The sequence below is a fragment of the Protopterus annectens genome, chromosome 9.part0, assembly GCF_019279795.1.
Source record: "Protopterus annectens isolate FY-2018-M chromosome 9.part0, PAN1.0, whole genome shotgun sequence".
Lineage (NCBI taxonomy): Eukaryota > Metazoa > Chordata > Ceratodontiformes > Protopteridae > Protopterus > Protopterus annectens.
Genome location: NC_056743.1, coordinates 705,046,057 through 705,065,491, shown reverse-complemented (window position 1 = coordinate 705,065,491; position 19,435 = coordinate 705,046,057). Strand labels below are relative to the sequence as shown.

At 40.5% G+C, this 19,435-nt stretch overlaps 1 protein-coding gene across 1 annotated transcript in view; it reads left to right on the top strand.

Annotated features, from left to right (window-relative positions):
- Nucleotides 1-13,334, top strand: part of LOC122811472 (H-2 class II histocompatibility antigen, A-Q alpha chain-like) — a gene marked incomplete in the record, with an annotated part of 279,772 nt that extends 266,438 nt beyond the window's left edge. The window contains 1 exon segment of the mRNA XM_044083335.1: nucleotides 11,815-13,334.
- Nucleotides 13,335-19,435: the final 6,101 nt, after the last annotated feature.

Below are 19,435 nucleotides of genomic sequence, written 5' to 3'. Positions count from 1 at the left end.
AATTATTTACTAGAAAATTGAATTTTATGCACATATTTAAGGATAGGAGTGGTTTAAATGAAGACAGAACACTTAAGAGAACAAGTATATTTAATCCCCCTTTACATAATGAAATTTTGAACTTTGAAAAATGTGTAACTAATAGGATTCGTACTTCCTATCAATTCAAAAAGCACATGGGAAGTAACTTAACAGATGTTGAATTTAAATTATTAAAGGAGCTTAGTGGCAATGATAAAATCAGAGTCATGAAACCAGACAAGGGTGGGGGTGTCGTGCTTATGGACCAATGGGATTATACTACAAAAATGATGGATATTTTGGACAACGAGACCAACTACAATAGGGTCTCGAGAAATGAGATAAATATATCCTACAGACAAATTGATATAATATTGGATGACAATTTGATGCAGGGTTTAATTGACTCTGATTTGTATAACTTTTTCAAAGTTCATAAACCTGTGATACCGGGTATTTTTGGTATACCCAAAGTCCATAAGTCTACTGACAACCCACCCATGAGACCTATTGTTTCATCCCATGGATCCAAAACGCAGCCTTTGGCAGTATATGTTGATTTTAAGTTTTAAAAGTTTTATGAAAAATACTGCCACATTTTAGTTGATTCATGGGATTTTTGGTGAAGATGGGCGGGTGCCCATACAGTGACAATGTTACTTTCATTACCATAGATGTCAAAGATTTGTTTTCGGTTATACCCCACGAGTTAGGGATGGTATGGTGTGAAGAAATGTTATTGGAAATGAACTTTCTAAACAATGATGAATTTAAGTTAGCGCTTGAAAATATGGAGTTAGTTTTAAAATATAACTACCTTTATTTTCAGGGTGAATATTTTCATCAAAAAGAGGGGGTAGCAATGGGCTCCGCATGTGCGCCGACATATGCGAACATCATTATGTTATTTTGGGAAACTAGATATATTTTATCTGACTACCACATGTTTTTGGTAAAATATTACAGATTTTTAGACGATATTTTTATCGTATGGAATTGACCAGTTATTAAGATTGATGAATTTGTGGAATATATTAACCAAACCACCACCTTTTTAGAATTTACACACGAAATTGGATTTGATTCTGTTCATTATTTGGATGTGAGGATTGACAAGGATTATTCAAATAAATGTTTTAAATCGAATATATATATAGGAAGAAACATTTTTCCAATGCTTATTTACATTTTGACAGTGACCATTCATATGTACTTAAAAGGAACATTTTAAGGGGACAAATGATTAGAATGGCAAGAATGATCTCAGACGTCAAAAAATTTATTACAGAGATCGAGTACGTTGGTAAAATGTTCCAAGAGAGAGGGTATCCCCACGATTTAATTAGTGGTGTGGTGAACCAAATAAAAGAAAGTAGATGTAAAGATAGAAAATACATTCCACTACTATTCAAAAATGCCAATATTAATTTGACTAGTAGTAACGAAAACAGGTTTGAAGGTGACACTGTTAATGGTAATATCAATAGTTACAGCAACCGGAACAATAACAATAAAAATAATTCCAACAGAATGCCATACCTCACCCTTACATATCACCGGGGAATAGGTTGGTTAAGAAAATGCATCAATGAGACTTGGGAGATGTTCAGGGATATGTCCATTAAAACTGAAGTATTCAAAATGGACATAAAATACAGTTACAGAAGGAATATGAACATTAAGAATATTTTAGAGAGAAAAAAGGTCAATACTCAGAATACTAACAGAAAATGTGGGACATTTAAGTGTGGTAGGTGCGCACAGTGTGTTTTTATATCTTGACAAAAAGAGTTAAGATTACCCAGTCTCAAAACAAATTTAATATTTATTTTATTTATTTATTTTACATTTGTTGACCGGGCTAGTCCAGCTGGATTAATGTCCATTTTCAGTGGAGGCCCGGGGAGAAAAGCTCCTGAGGTTAGATACAATATTGGAAATACATAAGAAAACATAGTACAAGTGTGATTATACAAAGGAAAAATGAACATACAAATATTATAGATTTTCATTAATTCAGAACAATCCTAGTAAAACAATATAATAAGGTATGAGATCATAAAGTATATAAAAGGAAGTATTGAACCATGGTAGATAATACACAAGCTTTTTTTTTTTTTTTTTTTTTTGCTAAAAAGAGATATGTAATATTTACAATAAATAGGGGTAATATATCAGTTGAAGAAGAAGATAAAATCCAAGTGGATAAGAAAAGTTTATGATAGAGTTAAGGATGCCAACAGGCTAGTCTGGGTTGGTACAAGAGCAAAGCCAGAATTTGTTAAGATGTATTAAAAGTTGTTTTTTAAAGAGTGGAAGAGTATGCAAAGAGGACAGATCAGATGGAAGATTATTCCATACTTTACCTACTGAGTTAGAAAAAAGGCAGTTGCCTGCAGAGTTCATAGTTTTGGTAATATTAACAAGTAATTTGTCAGAGGAACGTAGTTGTTTCAGGTTGATATAGGGAGTCAAGAGTTTGGAAAGAGCTGGTGTTTTAGAAGGTTGGTATAGAATTTTGTGTGCAATTAAGAGTTGTTGAAAAATAAGTTTATTAGGGAATTCCAGCCAGTGTAGTTGTTGTAGGTTTAGACAGTGGTGAGCTCTGAATTGTGATGTGGTGGCAAAGCGGGCAATATTGTGGTAAGATGTAGTGAGTTTCTTAAGGTTGCTTTTAGATAGATTAGTGTAAATAGGAGATGCATACAAAAGGGTAGAAATAAGATGTGTTTGGGCTAGGGTTATCTTAGTTTCAGGTGTGAGGAAGGACTTTATTCTGTATAGGGATCCAATCTTTTTATTAAGGGCTTTAATTGTGTTGTTGATGTGACAATCAAAGTTAAGATAATTATCAATAGTAACACCAAGAAGTTAAGATTACAGTAGCTGCTACACAAAAGGGGTAGTGTATATTGTATACTGTAAAGTCTGTTGGAGTTATTATGTGGGTAAAACTGAAAGGCACCTCAGATCCAGAATTTACGAACACATGAGGGATATAAACAAACAAAACGAAAATAACGCCTTATATAGACATGTATTAACTTGTAAAACAGCTGATTTCAAATTCTGGGTCTTTGAGGTGGTTAAGTGTCCTGACAGGGGTGGTGATTGGGAAACGCAACTGGAATTTAAAGAAATGATGTGGCAACTTTGATTGGATTCCTGTTGTGGGAAGGGTCTAAATGACCATATTTCCATCACCCCAGCATTGAAAAAGCTTGCAGCAGACCCAACAAAAACAAAGACACAAACATTAATGCTGGTTATTTAGAGTACAAATTTAACAGAGGCAAGCGATGTATTATATAAACACAAGGATGTTCTTCGTCTCACATTGCTGCAGTCATAACCTGTGGGTAGTCCGCTGTCCTCGATCGGCCCGAATACCAAAGAGCTGGGCTGGCGTCGGTCATTGTCGCCTAGAGCTGACGTCAGTACGTCGTAGTACATAAGCGCATGACCGACGCCATATCCTCAGTCTTTCTTGCCGCGTGGTCCGAAGCAGAAGCAGCGTTTGCAAGTGCCGTTCGGTGTTCTGAAATTTTCATTTATCGAGTTTCAGACCGAAGACCAAGTTGGGCTAAGTACCCTATTGGGGAAATCTTTGTCTTTTCTTGCCTCAGTTATCCGGATGTCAGAAAAAGTTAATAATTGCATTTCTTGTGGGAAACAGATACCTCATAGGATTTTCATTCTTTCTGTATTCCTTGCTTAGGGCCTGAGCACGACGTGGTCGGGTGTCGCTTTTGTGCTAGATTTAACAAGCGCACCATTAAACGGAGATTAGACTGTGCCAGGCTTGTTTTTGGTAAAAGGTGTAACTATAACATGCTGTCGGATCCTCCGACGCCCGCTACCGCTAAGAAGCATAAAGATAAATCTTTGAAGTCTAAACCGGATGAGTCGTCCGTTATGGACGCCGGTTCTACGGAGCCTCCGGTTGAATCTGTGGATCCTGCCGAGGGTTCGGCTGAATCCCATGGGGAACCTTTACTTTTACAGGAGTTGGCCTCTCAGGAGTTAGGCCCGGCTGAAGGTGCTTCTCAGGTGTCTGTAGTTCCATCTTTACAGAAGGTTATTAGGCCTTCTACTTCAGTGGCTAAAGGCCATGCTAAGGCCAAACCTTGTCATGTTGGCCCTGGTCATAATTCTAGCTCTCCAGCCCCTGTTCCTAAAAAGCATATGTTAAAATGGCTGAGGACTTGATTACTTTGATCAGGGTTCTATGCCCCCAGAGAAGAGGCCTAGGGTGGAGGCAGATTTAGAGGGATGGATCATTCCTCAGAATACTCTGATTCCTCAGTTGAAGAAATTCAGAATTCCCTTCTTATTTAGATTCGATGCAGAGGACTCTTGTCCTTCTGCTTCTCCTCAGAGGATTTTTCTTTTCTGAGACCTTACATTCCATGAGGGAGCATTTCAAGTGGGAAGGTCAGGATTTTTCGGATTCTCGGAAGCGGCTCAGGGAATTTTGTTTCTGCCACAGCATAGGCCCTTGGCTATTCCTCCTGTCTTAGAAGTTGTTCAGGATGTTTTTTCTGAATCTTTCCTTAATCCTGATTCTTTACCTCCTGCCCCGGTTAAGCCAGACAGATATTATAGAGTTCCTGAAGCACATAAGTATTTGTATAAGAGTCCTAGAGCTGATCCGGAAACTATTACTCAAGGTCCGAAGGGTATTAGGGCTTCTGTGGCTAAGAATCCAGTTCCTTTGGATAAAGATTCTAGAGCTTTAGATAGATGGGGGAAAAAAGTGTACACCTCCTCTACGTTAGCTATGAGGGCTTTGAATTGCCAATTTCATATGCTGAAGTATCAGAATTTTTTGTTAGGTCAGTTGAAATCTAAGGTGGATGCTTTATCTGAGGGTATAGAGTGTCAGGAGCTCCAGGAGTTGGTTCATGCATCAGATCAAGTTGGCAAGCATTCTTTGCAGTGTGGTTTCGATGCTCTTCAGGCTGCATCCAGGGTGGCTGCTACAGGTTCAGTTATTCGTAGGCATGCCTGGCTTAAGGATCAAAATTTGTCAGAGCATGTTAAGGCTCGGATTTTGGATGCTCCTCTTCAATCTGAAGTACTTTTTGGTCCTTCTGTGGAATCGGTTTTGAAAAAGATGGAAGATAAGGCTAAGTCTATGCAGACGGTCAAATATTTTATGCAGGTGCAGCCCCCTAAGTTTAGTAGGAATTGGCCTGCTAGAGGATGGTCTTTTCCTTCTTCGGATTATCAGTCTAACGGCAGGTCTAGGCGTGGTAGAGGCAGAGCTCATGCTCAGGGTTCTTTCAGACCTAGGACATGGAGTTCCCCTGCACAGTCTTCGGGTGAGGGCAGGGGTCAGCCTTTTCGTAAACAGACCCAATGACCTGTATCTTCCGCTGCCAGACCCTTCTCTACTGGCAGCTCCTCTAGGAGGAAAGTTGGTACTTTTCAAACAAAACTGGCATTTGGTCACCCAGGACAAATGGGTGTTGGATATAATAAATCACAGGTACAAGTTTTATTTTCACACTTTTCCTCCTTTCAAAGGCATGCCGGATGTGCCTCCTCAGCAAAGGTGGGAGGCCCAGAAGCAAATTTCTTTACTTTTACAGATGGGGGCAATTCAGGTGGTCCCTCCGTCAGAAGTAGGCCTAGGTTTTTATTCCCGTCTATTCCTAGTGCCAAAGAAAGGAAACACTTGGAGGCCAATTCTGGATTTGTCCATTCTCAATACCTACCTAGACATTCCAAAGTTCAAGATGTTAATATTACAACAACTTCTGCCTATGCTAGGCGAAGACCACTGGATGGTAACTCTGGACCTCAAAGAGGCCTATCTTCACATCCCTATCAGGCCCAGCTGCAGGAGATTCCTGAGATTTCGGGCTGGTACTTCTCATTATCAGTTCTCTGCATTGCCCTTTGGTTTCCCTACTGCGCCCAGAGTATTCACAAAAGTTCTGGCTCCTGTAATTGCTTTTTTCAGACAGAGAGGAATACAAATTTATCCTTATCTGGACGATTGCCTGATTCTTGCTCAAAACAAAGACAAGTTACTACAACATCTCCAGTATGTAATGGCAATTTTAAGGTGCCTAGGGTATTCTGTGAACGAAATAAAGTCCAGTCTAGTGCCCTCTCAGGACATTTGCTTTCTGGGTGTGAGACTGAATACAGCTTCTCGGATGGCATTTCTGACCCCGGACAAACAAAGAACTCTTCATCTATACTTCCAGCAGTTATCAGTAATGTCCAGGCTGACTGCAAGGACAGTCCTTCAAGCCTTGGGGTTCATGGCATCTTGCATTCTAGTACTTCCCAATGCCAAACTGCATATGAGGAAGCTACAATGGTATCTCAAAAGTGTGTAGACTCAACACTGCCACGGTTTGGACACTGTCATTCGGATTATACCTTGCATCCAGAAGGAATTCTTGTGGTGGGCTCAGGAATGTCACCTAAACAAGGGACTCTCTGTGACCCGACCAGAGGCAAGTCAGATCCTAACGACGGATGCCTCGGACTTGGCTTGGGGAGCACACTTCAATGGGAAATGGATACAAGACATGTGGCCTCCCAAACTACTACATTTGCATATCAACATGAAGGAGATGTTAGCAGTCCAATTTGCTTTGATGGCCTTCAAGGACCTACTTCAGCCGGGACAGGTGTTAATTCAAACAGACAACACAACAGTCATGTGGTACATCAACAAGCAGGGGGGAACCCATTCCTACCCTCTTTGCAGACAAGCAATGATTTTGTGGGAGACTGCTCTGAGTTTGCAAATCAATCTTCAAGCACGGTTTCTGCCAGGAGCACAGAACTCCCTAGCAGATGTATTGAGCAGGCAAATTGTGGATCCCCACGAGTGGAAACTGGATCCTCAGGTATTCAAACAATTGACCGTGGCTTGGGGAACTCCAGACATAGATCTGTTCGCTTCTCCTCTGAATTTTCAACTGCCAAAATTTTGCACAAAGATGTTCCACCCAAATGCTTGGAAAGTGGATGCTCTGTCTTTCAGTTGGAGCAACCTTCACGTTTATGCTTTTCCTCCTCTGCCTCTTCTTCCCAAGGTACTCTTGAAAGTCAGGCGGGACAAGCCTTGCATGATTCTAATAGCACCAGATTGGCCACATCAGCATTGGTATCCTCTGCTGAGGAGTTTAATTCAGGAGCCTCCTTGGCTTCTGCCACAGGTTCCTCATTTGTTATCCCAGTCAAACAATCATTTTCTCAATGTTCGGGTGCAGTCCCTGCATCTGACAGCCTGGCGTATTCTGTGATGGAGCCAGTGGGGTCTCAGCTTCCTCAACAGGTTTTAGATGTCATTTTGGAAGCCAGGTGGCCTAGTACCAGAAAAGTTTATGCTGATAAATGGAAGAGTTTTTTTCTTTGGAGCACAGCAAAGGGCTTTGATGTTTCAGTGCCTAATTTGAGTTTTGCACTACAGTATCTTACTGAATTACTAGACAAGGGTTTGTCATTCTCTTCTGTGAAGGTTCATGCTGCAGCCATTTCTGCTCACTATGATTGTGACCCTCCTTTATTTTCTCACCCTTTGTTCAAACAATTTCTTAGAGGGGCAAAGAATATAAGACCCCCACGTAGAGCTCCTACTCCTTCCTGGGATCTCAATTTTGTGTTGGAAAAGCTTACTTTACCTCCTTTTGAACCTGCAGCTACGTCTGAATTGAAGTTTTTGTCTTGGAAGACTGCTTTTTTGTTGGCCATTACTTCTGCTAGGAGGGTATCTGAATTGCAGGCACTCATGGCAGTTGAACCCTTTCTGATATTTCATAAGGATAGAGTTTCTTTGCGAACTAACCCTACTTTTATGCCTAAAGTGATTTCTAATGTGGCCTTGAACCAGTCTATTCATTTGCCTACTTTTTATGCTGATCCCCAAAATAAGGGGGAAAAAGTCTTGCATTCGTTGGATATACACAGGCAGTTACATTACTATTTGAGCAGAACTAAGGAGTTCAGACAGACTCAACAGTTATTTGTTTCTTTTGCATTGGGTTTACAAGGGAAAGCTGTTTCAAAGCAGACTATTTCAAAGTGGATTGGTCAATGTATTGCTTTTTGTTATTCTCATCATGGGAAGAATGCTCCTGCTGGGATCAGACCTCATTCTACTAGGGCTACTGCCACATCTACTGCCTTTTTAAGGGGAGTAGCTACTAAGGATATTTTGGAGGCAGCTACTTGGAGTTCAGTACACACTTTTACTAAACATTACCATCTCCCTCTTTATTCCAAATCTAGGGCTGGGTTTGCCACTGCAGTTTTACAGGGCATGTTAGCAGCTCCTAATGCTATTTAGTTTGCCAGCCTCCCTTTTCCTTTGCTTTGGGATTCTACCCACAGGTTATGACTGCAGCAATGTGAGATGAAGAACATAGTACAGTTTTGTACCTACCATAAATGTAGATGTTCGAGGATCTACATTGCTGCAGTCCTATTTTCCCTCCCTTCTTCCCCTCTATAGTTTGTGGTTGCTGTGTTTACTATTTTGGCTCTGACCTTCTTTCCTTCTTAGGCCTTCTGACATCTGGGGCAAGAAAGACTGAGGATATGGCGTCGGTCATGCGCTTATGTACTACGACGTACTGACGTCAGCTCTAGGCGACAATGACCGACGTCAGCCCAGCTCTTTGGTATTCGGGCCGATCGAGGACAGCGGACTACCCACAGGTTATGACTGCAGCAATGTAGATCCTCGAACATCTACATTTATGGTAGGTACAAAACTGTACTTTTTTGTATTTTCTCATTTACACTCCATTGTTTATCTTTGTATATATACACACATATATATTTTTTTTTTTACAGTGTTACACATGTAAATTTGTAATTTCTATACTACATTTTTATTATATATTTTTATACCCACAAATATATATTTATATATTTATACATTTTTATATATATATTTATTTATATACTTATACATTCATATGGGTTTAATCAATATTTTAATATTTTAACATTTTATTTATTTATATATTAAATTATTGTGGATTTAAAGCAATTCATTAATTCTAGTAAAATATATTTGGGTTTAGGTAGCAGTTTGATGTTCTTATTTATTTATGTATTTAATCATTCATTTATTTATACACATTTACTGCTTACATAAAATATTGTTACACATTGTTTTTAGCGTATAAATGTAAATACAGTTTTTTACTTCATTTACCACTATGTATTTTATGCACTATTTAATATTTCAACAACATTGTTATCTGTTTTCACCAAGATGTTTTTAGTACGTGATTTTTTGCATTGTTTATGTACTTAAAGAATTAACAACACATTGGCCCTTTAAGATGGGTGATTATTTAAGCCCAACATATATTGATTAATTAGTATATTTTGTATAAAAGGAGTGGTCTGATTTATCTCATGGATTCTGATGAAGTCTCCGATTGGAGACGAAAGCGCTCAATCCATGATTTTTTATCTCTAGTGTTTTTTTGTTTCTAGCGGTTTTTACTACTCTGTGGATTTAAATAAATTTTTGGGTGAATCAATGACAGTATCCTGTGAATCACTGAAGGTCTCCTTTATTGTTTACCGGATCGCCTTGTTTGGACTTTTGTAGTGAATACTTGGTTACTAGCGATTTTTATCCTATAAAATCTAACAAGATGCAGTATGCAGCATTTGTGTTATCTTTTTTGGATCGTTTTCAAGATTCATTTTAAAGAAAGCGTACATTGTGTTGCTAGTAGCATCAGAGTTGACTACAAATGTACCCATGCAGATAGATGCTCGTCCTGATTGTTCTAGTCACGAGTAGTTCACACACAAGCATAGATACCAGTAAGCCTGTATTTGTGTGACAGCATATCAGTTATGTATGAGATGTAGTAATGATGATGTACTGCCATATCTCTCAGCCTCTAAGGTCATGATAATCTTGACAAAGCTAGAAATAATGGGGGCAATGACCCAAAACCAGGGACAAATTTTAAATATCACTGTTCTAAACTTAGAATGTTGATAGTATAAAAGGTTTTGCATTAGCCTGCATTTTCTGGATAATATGAAATCCAAAACTCAAATGTACATTATAATTTAGTGATGTCTGTCCTCACTGATTTACCAGAAAACTACAAATTTTATGAAAAACATACCAAAAATCTGTACATTCTTTGAAAGTCTGTACAGGTGAACAGTATATGTCTTGGTAGAATCTGTATGTATATCTTGATGGTTGTTCATAAGCGGGACTACATTTTCACATGTGAATAGCACCAGAACATGACTGTAGATGCGCTGTAATTTTGGAGATGGGAGTAGTGAAAGGTATTCATCCCGAGTAACTGTAATCTACCATAATCTTTTAGTTTGGACTTGTTTATATTTCTTCTTTGTTTTAGTCCTGTTTTGTAAGGATGCTATTTGTACTGTTATTTAAACCATAAACAGTATTATGTTTTAAATTTAAGCACTGTAATGCCTTCAGTACTGTGCCTCTCTCATTTCTGTGTCACCTTTGATGATTCTTCCTTTGGCTGTCTCTTAACGAAGGTTTATGGACTCAACAGGACTTAGCTGTTCAGTGAAATAAAGGCTAGATCCATTTTTGTTACACTGAACACAAGATGCGTGCTTTGGTCTTTTAACTTGACAGTAAATGGTTAGTTATGGTATTGTAATTAGTATCTTGAAGGCCAAGGGGCTAATATCTAATGCCTCCATTGTTCATGTGACAGCATGTGTTTTAGGACCAAGTGCAACCACCTCTGTCCTAGTCTTTAGCCTTGCCCATAAATGCACTGCTTACTTCACAGATACAAGTTACAAGGGTTTTGTTTTTCATATTCTAGTGCTTCATTGTGGCCACCTTTTCTTTAGTGTCTTGTAGCTGATATTTATAATTTGTTGCAAGTAGCTTTGAACGTTTACTTTCTTATTTAGCAGGCATCCCTTAATTTAATCCATTATGTCCTAATATTGACAATGTGAACATTGGCTTTAGCAGATTTGGTCAGTAGGGATGTGACACCCCAATCCCATGTACAAACAGAAAGAAGGGGTTTGTGCCAGTACTGATAAGGGTTTAGTACTTCCATGCTTGTGTCATTCTCTTCAGCACCACAGGGGCTAATTTGACATTGGCTCTACTGTCATCCAGGTGTTTGTCTTAGATCTAGGTTTCAGGGATTTTTTTTTTCTGTGAGATTTTGAGCTAAAATACCAATTTACTTTGGTTTTTAGTGATATTTATACTCTGGGCTTGTTTAGTAAGTAAGTGATCATTTTTGGGAGTAATGTCCCAAGAAAAGGAAAGGTGTAATTTAGTGTGAATCCAGTTATGACAATCACTAATTCTAGAGGTCTGTTGTTGAAATTCATAGCTGAATACTAGCATTTCTACGTGCTATACCCAAGTCCTAGCAAAAAAACTACTTTTATGAATGATGTGCACTTAATGTACACTTGAGTCATTTACAGAAGTTTAATGTCCACACTCTTAACGCAGGAAGTGAAAAGTCATTTAGACCGTCCCTTCAGGAGTTATATTCCATTCTCATAAATATGAGAATTTTTGAATAGTGCATATAATCTTATCTGTTTTCTGGGAAGTTAAGCTCTTCCTCTGTTTACAGCTGCCAGATAGCTGGAGTGTTTAATTCTGAGATTATCACCACTAACCTTCAGTTGAGTGAAATTGTAATCATTAATTTAGTTCATATATTTAGCATGCAGTATGAAAATTGTGAGAATCAATAACAGAATGAATTGCATAGTGTAACATACTGAACTAGTTTTTTTTCTGTTTTTCATTTTTAGGTTAACCTGAAATCTGCTGATTGTGTGTATTACTTTTTTCATCATGGAATGAACCTGGATCAATTTCCTAAACAACTTTGTAGCACTTACGCTTTCAAATCACTGAACTGAAAATTTATAATATTAGCAAGTAGTACTAATACATGAAATTGTATTACACTAAAATGTGCAGCAAGGGCTTTTAAAGGGAAAGAAATGCAGCTTTGGGGAGTACGGATTTAGTTACCTGCAGTATAGAGTTATCAGTAACTTGACTGGTTTTATTTTCTGATTATCCAGGATGCTGTACCTGTTCAATTAATTGAGAAAATATTTCCTTGATGTGGTTTATTATGGTGTACAGAAAGTATCACAAATGCTATGGATTTAAGGTCACCAATGATGTTACTAATTGGAACAACCTTTGCAAAGTGCTGTTATATGGCTCCATATGATATTGGAAAATGATGAAGAGCACTTACTAAAGCACTGTTCAAACGACATTATGTTTATCAGATTATGCAGATCCTGATTTTAAAAACTTAGAGTTGTTCAATAACAACATTGGAGAATGAAAGTTGAATTAAAATTAGGGCACAGTACAGAGGACTGAGGCTCAACATTATAGAACCAGAAGACTAAGGCAGCATTTTCCTGAAACTTTCCGAATAATCTCTCTGGCCAAGGTGTGGGCAACAAAGCCCACTACACTAGGAGTAAACCCATCAACAAAAGGATTTTTTGTTTCTGTAAACACAATTTATTTCATTATTTATTGTAAAACAGTCTTTACAGTCGGTAATATATATGAGTACAGTTGGTTTGGTCACAGAAGTCCTCGACCTCTTGCCAGAATTTTTGGAAACTTACTTCATGGTGAAAATAATTGGAATTGTATTAGTCAAACTTTGTGAGTTTTCCCCTTTTCCATTGTGGTGTGACTGTGGAGATAGTTTGTTTAATTTCTTGGGGTGTGAGGTTGGAGCCCCCATGTAAAAACAAAGTATTTTTTGTAATCGCAAATATAAAGCATTTGTTTACATTTGTGATCACTTGTGTCAGATGTTTTTTATTTTATATGAAAGTAATTGCCAGTGAACTTTTTCAACATGTTTTCTGTCAATCAAAGATAATTTGAGGTGAATAAACCTAGAATACAAAACAACGCTGAGGGACGACAGTGCTTCAGGAGAAAATGAGTGCCTCACAGTGAAGGTGCTCAAATTGATACTAAAGATGTAATACATAGAATGTCCCCAATGAGGCTATTTTTTTTTCATTAATTTCTGCTTTGATTTCTGATTTGACATTCCAGTTTCTTATTTTTTTTAGTATTTCAGGACAATGTTGTTTCATTCTTTTAGTATCAGAATGTAATAATTCATTCTTGTACATTAATTTTTCAGTTTTCTTGCTTGCAGTGAATATTTTAGAGAAACAGTAAAAAGCCTTACTGAATGATCTGTGCCTTTGTGTGTGCATCTTGCAAATGATTAGCTATTGTTAACCTGAAAGTATGACAAATAAATATACTTCCTTAACCGCTGTATTTTTGTTTTCTTTTGAAAACTCAGTTAATGCCTGTCTTTGCATTTAGAAAATATATATGCCAGCTGCAGGAAGATTGCTGATTTCCTTCCTGCGATGTTTGTGTTAAGGCTTTGAATATTGAGCAGACTGCTGCATCTCCGTCAGCCCCCAAATCCTGACTCTTTTCACTTTTCATTTAATACATTTGCACAACATATACATTGTTGCTGAGTCTAGTACTGAGCTTAAACACTGTGCCATTGAGATGACTTTTAATGTTTCAGTAACTAAAACAGTAGAGAATGTGTGTGTTCAAGCATCACCTGTGTGTTCTGCTTTAATGGTCAGTTTATTTCCTGCCCTTGTTATTTATGATTGTTAAATGGCTTGGTGGACTGGTACAGGACCCCTTTCAGCCACTACCTGGGCCATAAGACAACACATATTTCTCAAAGCAAAAGTGAAAGTCTGACAAAGAAAGATGTAATATGCAACATGATAAAGGCATTATGGTAGTAGTGGAACGGGGTAAGTTCATTTTATTACATTATGCACTGTATTCTTTAGTTTTAATTATAATTGTCCTTATTATGCAGCTTTATTTTTCACATTCTTTATGTGCTTTATCAGCATTTTCAAACAGAGGATGTTAATGTGAATATCTTTATACACACACACACACACACACACACACACACACACACACACACACACACAATTCAACTTATTTTTTTTTTTAGCTTGTCTTGGAAAGCTGGCAGGCAGAAGTACTGCGCAAGCAGTTCTGCAAGAAATACGGCTATGCCCCCACAGACACAGAAAAGAGAAGTCACAAACAAGTATGAAAAGTGCTGTGATGTTCATCGTGCTTCGCTGTTGTAGTCCTAACAAATGGGTTGTGCGGCTCCAGGCAGCCCACAGTCGGCCGGAATACCAAAGTCCTTGGTATATGACGTCGGCTGCCTTCAGTTGTAAGCCTGACGTCAGGTATAAAGGAAGGCAGCCGACGCTATTTCCACAGTCTTTCTTGCCATGGAGCCCGAAGCAGAAGCAATTTGCACGAGTGCCAGTCTGCCAGTTACCTTCTTTTTGTATTCCAACTACTGAAGTTGAAGACATCCTCAGCTAAGTACCCCATTGGGGACCCTCTTTTCTTGCTTTAACGAATGTCAGAGAAAGTTAGTAACTGTCTTGTCTGTGGAAAACAGATTCCGCACCGTAATTTTCATTCTTACTGTATCACTTGTTTGGGCCTTGAGCACGATGTCCCTAATTGTGATCTCTGTGCTTCTTTCAACCTGCGTACCATATGCCGTAGAGCTAGGATTTTATATAAGCATTTCAGAGTTTGGCCTAAGTTTGTCAGTATGGCGTCTTCTGGTCTCCCAACTTCCGATGTTCCTAAAAAAATGCAAGGATAAAGACCGCAACAGGCTTAGGGTCAAATTAGCCGATGACATTCCTGTTAAGCTGGTTGCCAGCCCTGCGGTAGTCAGTGAGGTGCTTTCGCAGCCCCTGCAGTCCGTGGATGCTCAGCCGCAGCTTTCAGCTGAAACCCTTTCGGAGTCCTCCGTGCCGCAGACTTCCACTTAGTTTTCTGACCCACTGCCAATTGCCGCCTCCACTGGGTGTGGAGCCGCTAAGCAGGCTCCAGCTTCTGAGACCTCTTTTCACTGTCTTAAGACCAGTTCCAGACCGACCTCAGTTCAGACTTCTGTTGTGGCTAGGCCTCCCAAGTCCCTCCGGCTTTCTAGCAGGCCTTCCAATCACAAGCTTACACAAAAACAGGCGCCGGCCTCCCCTCAAATGCCTCAGTCACAGATGATTAAAATTGCTAGTGATCTTTTGACCCTTATCATGGACTCTTAGCCACCTCCTTCTAAGAGGACTAGGCAATTGTCCCCAGAAGTTTTGTCTGCCTCATACTATGATGTTTCCAGCAACTCTGCTGATGAAGAGGAAAACTCTCAACTTTTTTCTGGTTTTGAGGATTCTGATGCAGAAGAATCTATCCCTTCCTCCTCTACTCCAGAATACTTTTCTTTTGGAGATACTCTGAATACTCTGAGATAATTTCAAATAGGAAAGTCAGGACTACTCTCAGTCTAAGAAAAGGATTAGGGAATTATTGGATATGCCACAGCATAAGCCTCTGGCTATCCCTCTGGTGTTGGAAGTTGTTGATGATGTTTTCATGGAGAATTCTTTGACTCCTAATTCTGTTCCTCCTGCTCCCAGGAAACCTGACAGGTATAGAGTTCCTGATTCTCATCAGTTCCTTTTCAAGAATCCTACTGCTGATCCAGAGATTATTTCGCAGGGTCCTAAAGGTGTTAAGGCCACAGTGCAAAAAACCCTGTTCCCTCTGACAGGGAATCTACGGCCTTGGACAGATGGGGTAAAAAGGTTTATACCTCTGCCACCCTTGCTATTAGGTCAGTTAATTGTCTTTTTCATATGCTTAAGTATCAGCAGCATACTTTGGAGGCTTTTAAGGCTAAGATTGCTGGTGTTCCCTCCCTGGAGGAGAGTAAGGACATGCAAGATTTATTGAATTCTGCCTCTCTTGTCACCAGACATTCTCTTCATTGTGGTTTTGACACTTTGGAGGCTTCTTGCAAGGCACCAGCCACTGGATCTGTTATTAGAAGGCATGCTTGGCTCGGGGAGCAGCCTCTTTCTGAACCTGTCAAATTACTGGATGTACCATTGCATAAGGATAATCATTTTGGTAACAAAAAGCTGAAGAGGTGTTGAAAAAGTTGGAGGATAAGGCCAAATCTATGCAAACTGTTAAAGATTTTCTGCAAGTTCAGCCTCCTCGCTTCAGTAGACATTACCCTTCTAAGAAATTGACTTTTCCTGATCCCAGTAAACAGGGTCACACTAGGTCTAGGGGTTACAGATCTTCTAGGGGATAGACTTCCACTTCTCAAAAGGCTAAGCAATGGCATGCTTCTTCTTCCAAATCAGGGAGTTCTAAGCAACCTTCCCTAATCAAGCATTCTCAATGACTTAGGCCTTCTCCTGCCTGCCTCTGCTGACCCAGGGTTTCCTTTGGGGGGAAGGTTAGCCATTTTTGTGGATGTTTGGTCCACCATCACAGACGACAAATGGGTACTCAAAGTACTATCCCAAGGCTACAAGTTCTCCTTTCACACATTTCCTGTCCACCAAGGATACGCAGATATTCCCCCAAGTCAAAGGGCAGAAGCAGAAAAGCAAGTTTCTTCTTAGCTAAACCTGGGAGCAATAGAGCCAGTCCCTGCACTTCAGATAGGCCAGAGTTTCTACTCAAGACTTTTCCTGGTTCCTAAAAAAGGGGGCACCTGGCACCCTATTCTGGATTTGTCCATACTGAACACCTTTCTGGTGATTCCCAAGTTCAAAATGCTCACTCTTCAGCAGTTGCTGCCAATGCTGGCCAAGGATGCCTGGCTGGTGACTTTGGATCTCAGAGGCTTATCTGCACATCCCAATAAGGGAAAGCTGCAGGCAGATGTCCTTCAAGGATGCATCTGCAGTCCTAACAAATGGGTTGTCCTGGCCTCAGGCAGCCCTTCGGTCGGCCGGATTCCAAAGTCTGGGTCTGGCCTCGGCTGATGTCGCACTTCACCCGACGTCATAGCTGCAGTTCAGCGGGTATAAAGGCATCAGCCGACGCCATTTTCCTCAGTCTTTCTTGCCACGTGGCGCCCGAAGCAGAAGCTGTTCGCAAGTGCCGGTCGGTCAGAACCAGAGATTGCTACTACCGAAGACTTCTAAAAGCTAAGTACCCGTTGGGGACTCTTTCTTGCCTCAGCCGATGTCAGAAAAAGTGAATAACTGTTTAACTTGTGGGAAACAAATACCTCATAAAGATTTCCACTCTTACTGCCTACCTTGTTTAGGCCCAGACCATGACGTAGCAGCTTGTCTAGCCTGTGCTTCCTTCAACCGACGGACACTTAGACGTCGGTCGGAGTTTGCTGAGGAGTTTTTTGGCTCCGCTTTTGCTTATATCATGCCGTCGGAGACTCCGACATCACATTTAGCTAAAAAGCGTAAGGAAAAGGACCGACACTCGCGGTCCGCGGTTTCGGCCGAAACCGCGGTTAAGCCAACCGCGAGTGTCTCGGTTTTGACTGAAACCGAGTCCGTGGTTCTTCCTTCGGCCGAAAGCATGCCTCCTACTACCGAGGCCTCTTCCAGCATGGCTGAATCTGCTACGGAAATTCCACCTGCTCTTACAGTTTCTCAGGATTTATCTGATACTATCCCCTTAGATGTATCTACTCCTGCACGTGGAGCTGCTAGGCCCCCTGCATCCATGTCAATTAAGGCTTTTGCCAGGGCTAAAGCAGCTAAATCTTCAAAGGCCGTGCCTGCTAAAACCCCCTCTCACAGGCCTAGCTCTAATACTCAAATGCTTAGTCTAGCAGAGGATCTCATTTCTTTGATCAGGGGAACCCAGTCTCACCCTGACAGGGCCTCTCACCCACCTCCAGAGAAGAGGCCTAGAGCAGAGCCCCCTGAGCCAGTTTCTTCAGATTACTCCTCTGATGAATCAGAAAATACAAATCCTCCAGAAAGCCCTTATTCTTCATATGAGGACTCTGATGCAGAGGATTCCATACCTTCTGCCTCTCCTCCTGAGGAATTTTCTTTCGGGGAAACCTTGCATGCTATGAGGGAACAATTTCAATGGCAGGGTCAGGATTTCTCAGACTCTAGGAAAAGGCTTAGGACCTTTTTACATTTACCACAGCATAGGCCTTTAGCTATTCCTCCAGTACTTACAGTTGTGGATGATGCATTTAATGATGCTTGTACTGCTCCTGATTCACTGCCTCCGGCCCCTGCTAAGCCCGACAGATACTACAGGGTTCCGGACACACATTATCATTTGTATAAGGCTCCTATTGCAGATCCTGAAACTATTTCACAGGGCCCCAAAGCTGTAGCAGCTGCCTCTGCAAAAAAACCCCTCCTCTCTGAAAGAGAATCTAGGGCATTGGAGAGATGGGGTAAAAAAGTTTATACTTCTGCTACTCTTCCGGCTAGGGCCTTAAACTGTCAATTCCACATGATTCAGTATCAGGAATTTCTGTTAGATCAGCTCACTAAAAAACTATCCTCGCCTGAGCCTTTAGACCGTAAGTCCCTTCAGGATTTGGTGCATAACACTCAGCAGGTCAGTAATCATTCCTTAAAGTGCGGCTATGATGCACTGGAGGCTTCCTTTAGATCAGCTATGACTGGTACAGTGATCAGAAGGCATGCATGGTTAAAAGAGCAATCCTTACCAGACCATGTAAAGTCAAAGCTTCTAGATGCTCCCATGGAAAAGCACAGTTTGTTTGGTTCCCCTGCACAGCAAGTGTTGAAGAAGGTGGAAGAAAAAGCTAAATCTGTCCAGACAGTCAAGGATTTCTTACAGGTCCAGCCTCCGAGATTTAGTAGGAACTGGCCTTCCAAGAATTGGTCCTTTCCAGACACCACCAGAGCACAGAGAAGTAGAAATAGACGCCCTAGAGGCAGAGGTCAATCCAGAGGTGCCTACAGGGGCGTCAGTGGCAGCCTAACAGCCAGAGAAGTACTGCCACAGATCCAGCCACCACTTCCACAGGACAATCACAGTGACTTGGCTCTGAAACCGCCTACCAGGGAACAACTGGGAGCACCCTTAGGCGGAAAGCTAGCCTTATTTTCAGTAAATTGGCATTACATTACAGGAGACAAATGGATTTTACAGACAATAGACAAAGGCTACAGGTTTCACTTCCATACTCTTCCAAGGAAGAGAGGAATGCCAAACCTACCTCCAAACCAAAGGACAAACGCTCTACAGCAAATAGACCACTTACTAAGGATGAGAGCTATAGAAAAGGTACCGTCTATGGAACAAGGACAAGGATTTTATTCAAGGCTTTTTCTGGTACCAAGAAAGGAAAACCAATGGAGACCTATCCTCGACCTGTCCGCTCTAAACACATACCTCATTGTTCCAAAATTCAAGATGCTGACCCTACAGCAACTTCTTCCCATGCTGGGCAAGGAGTCTTGGCTGGTGACTCTGGATCTCAAGGAGGCATACCTGCACGTCCCCATACGACCAAATTGCAGAAGATAC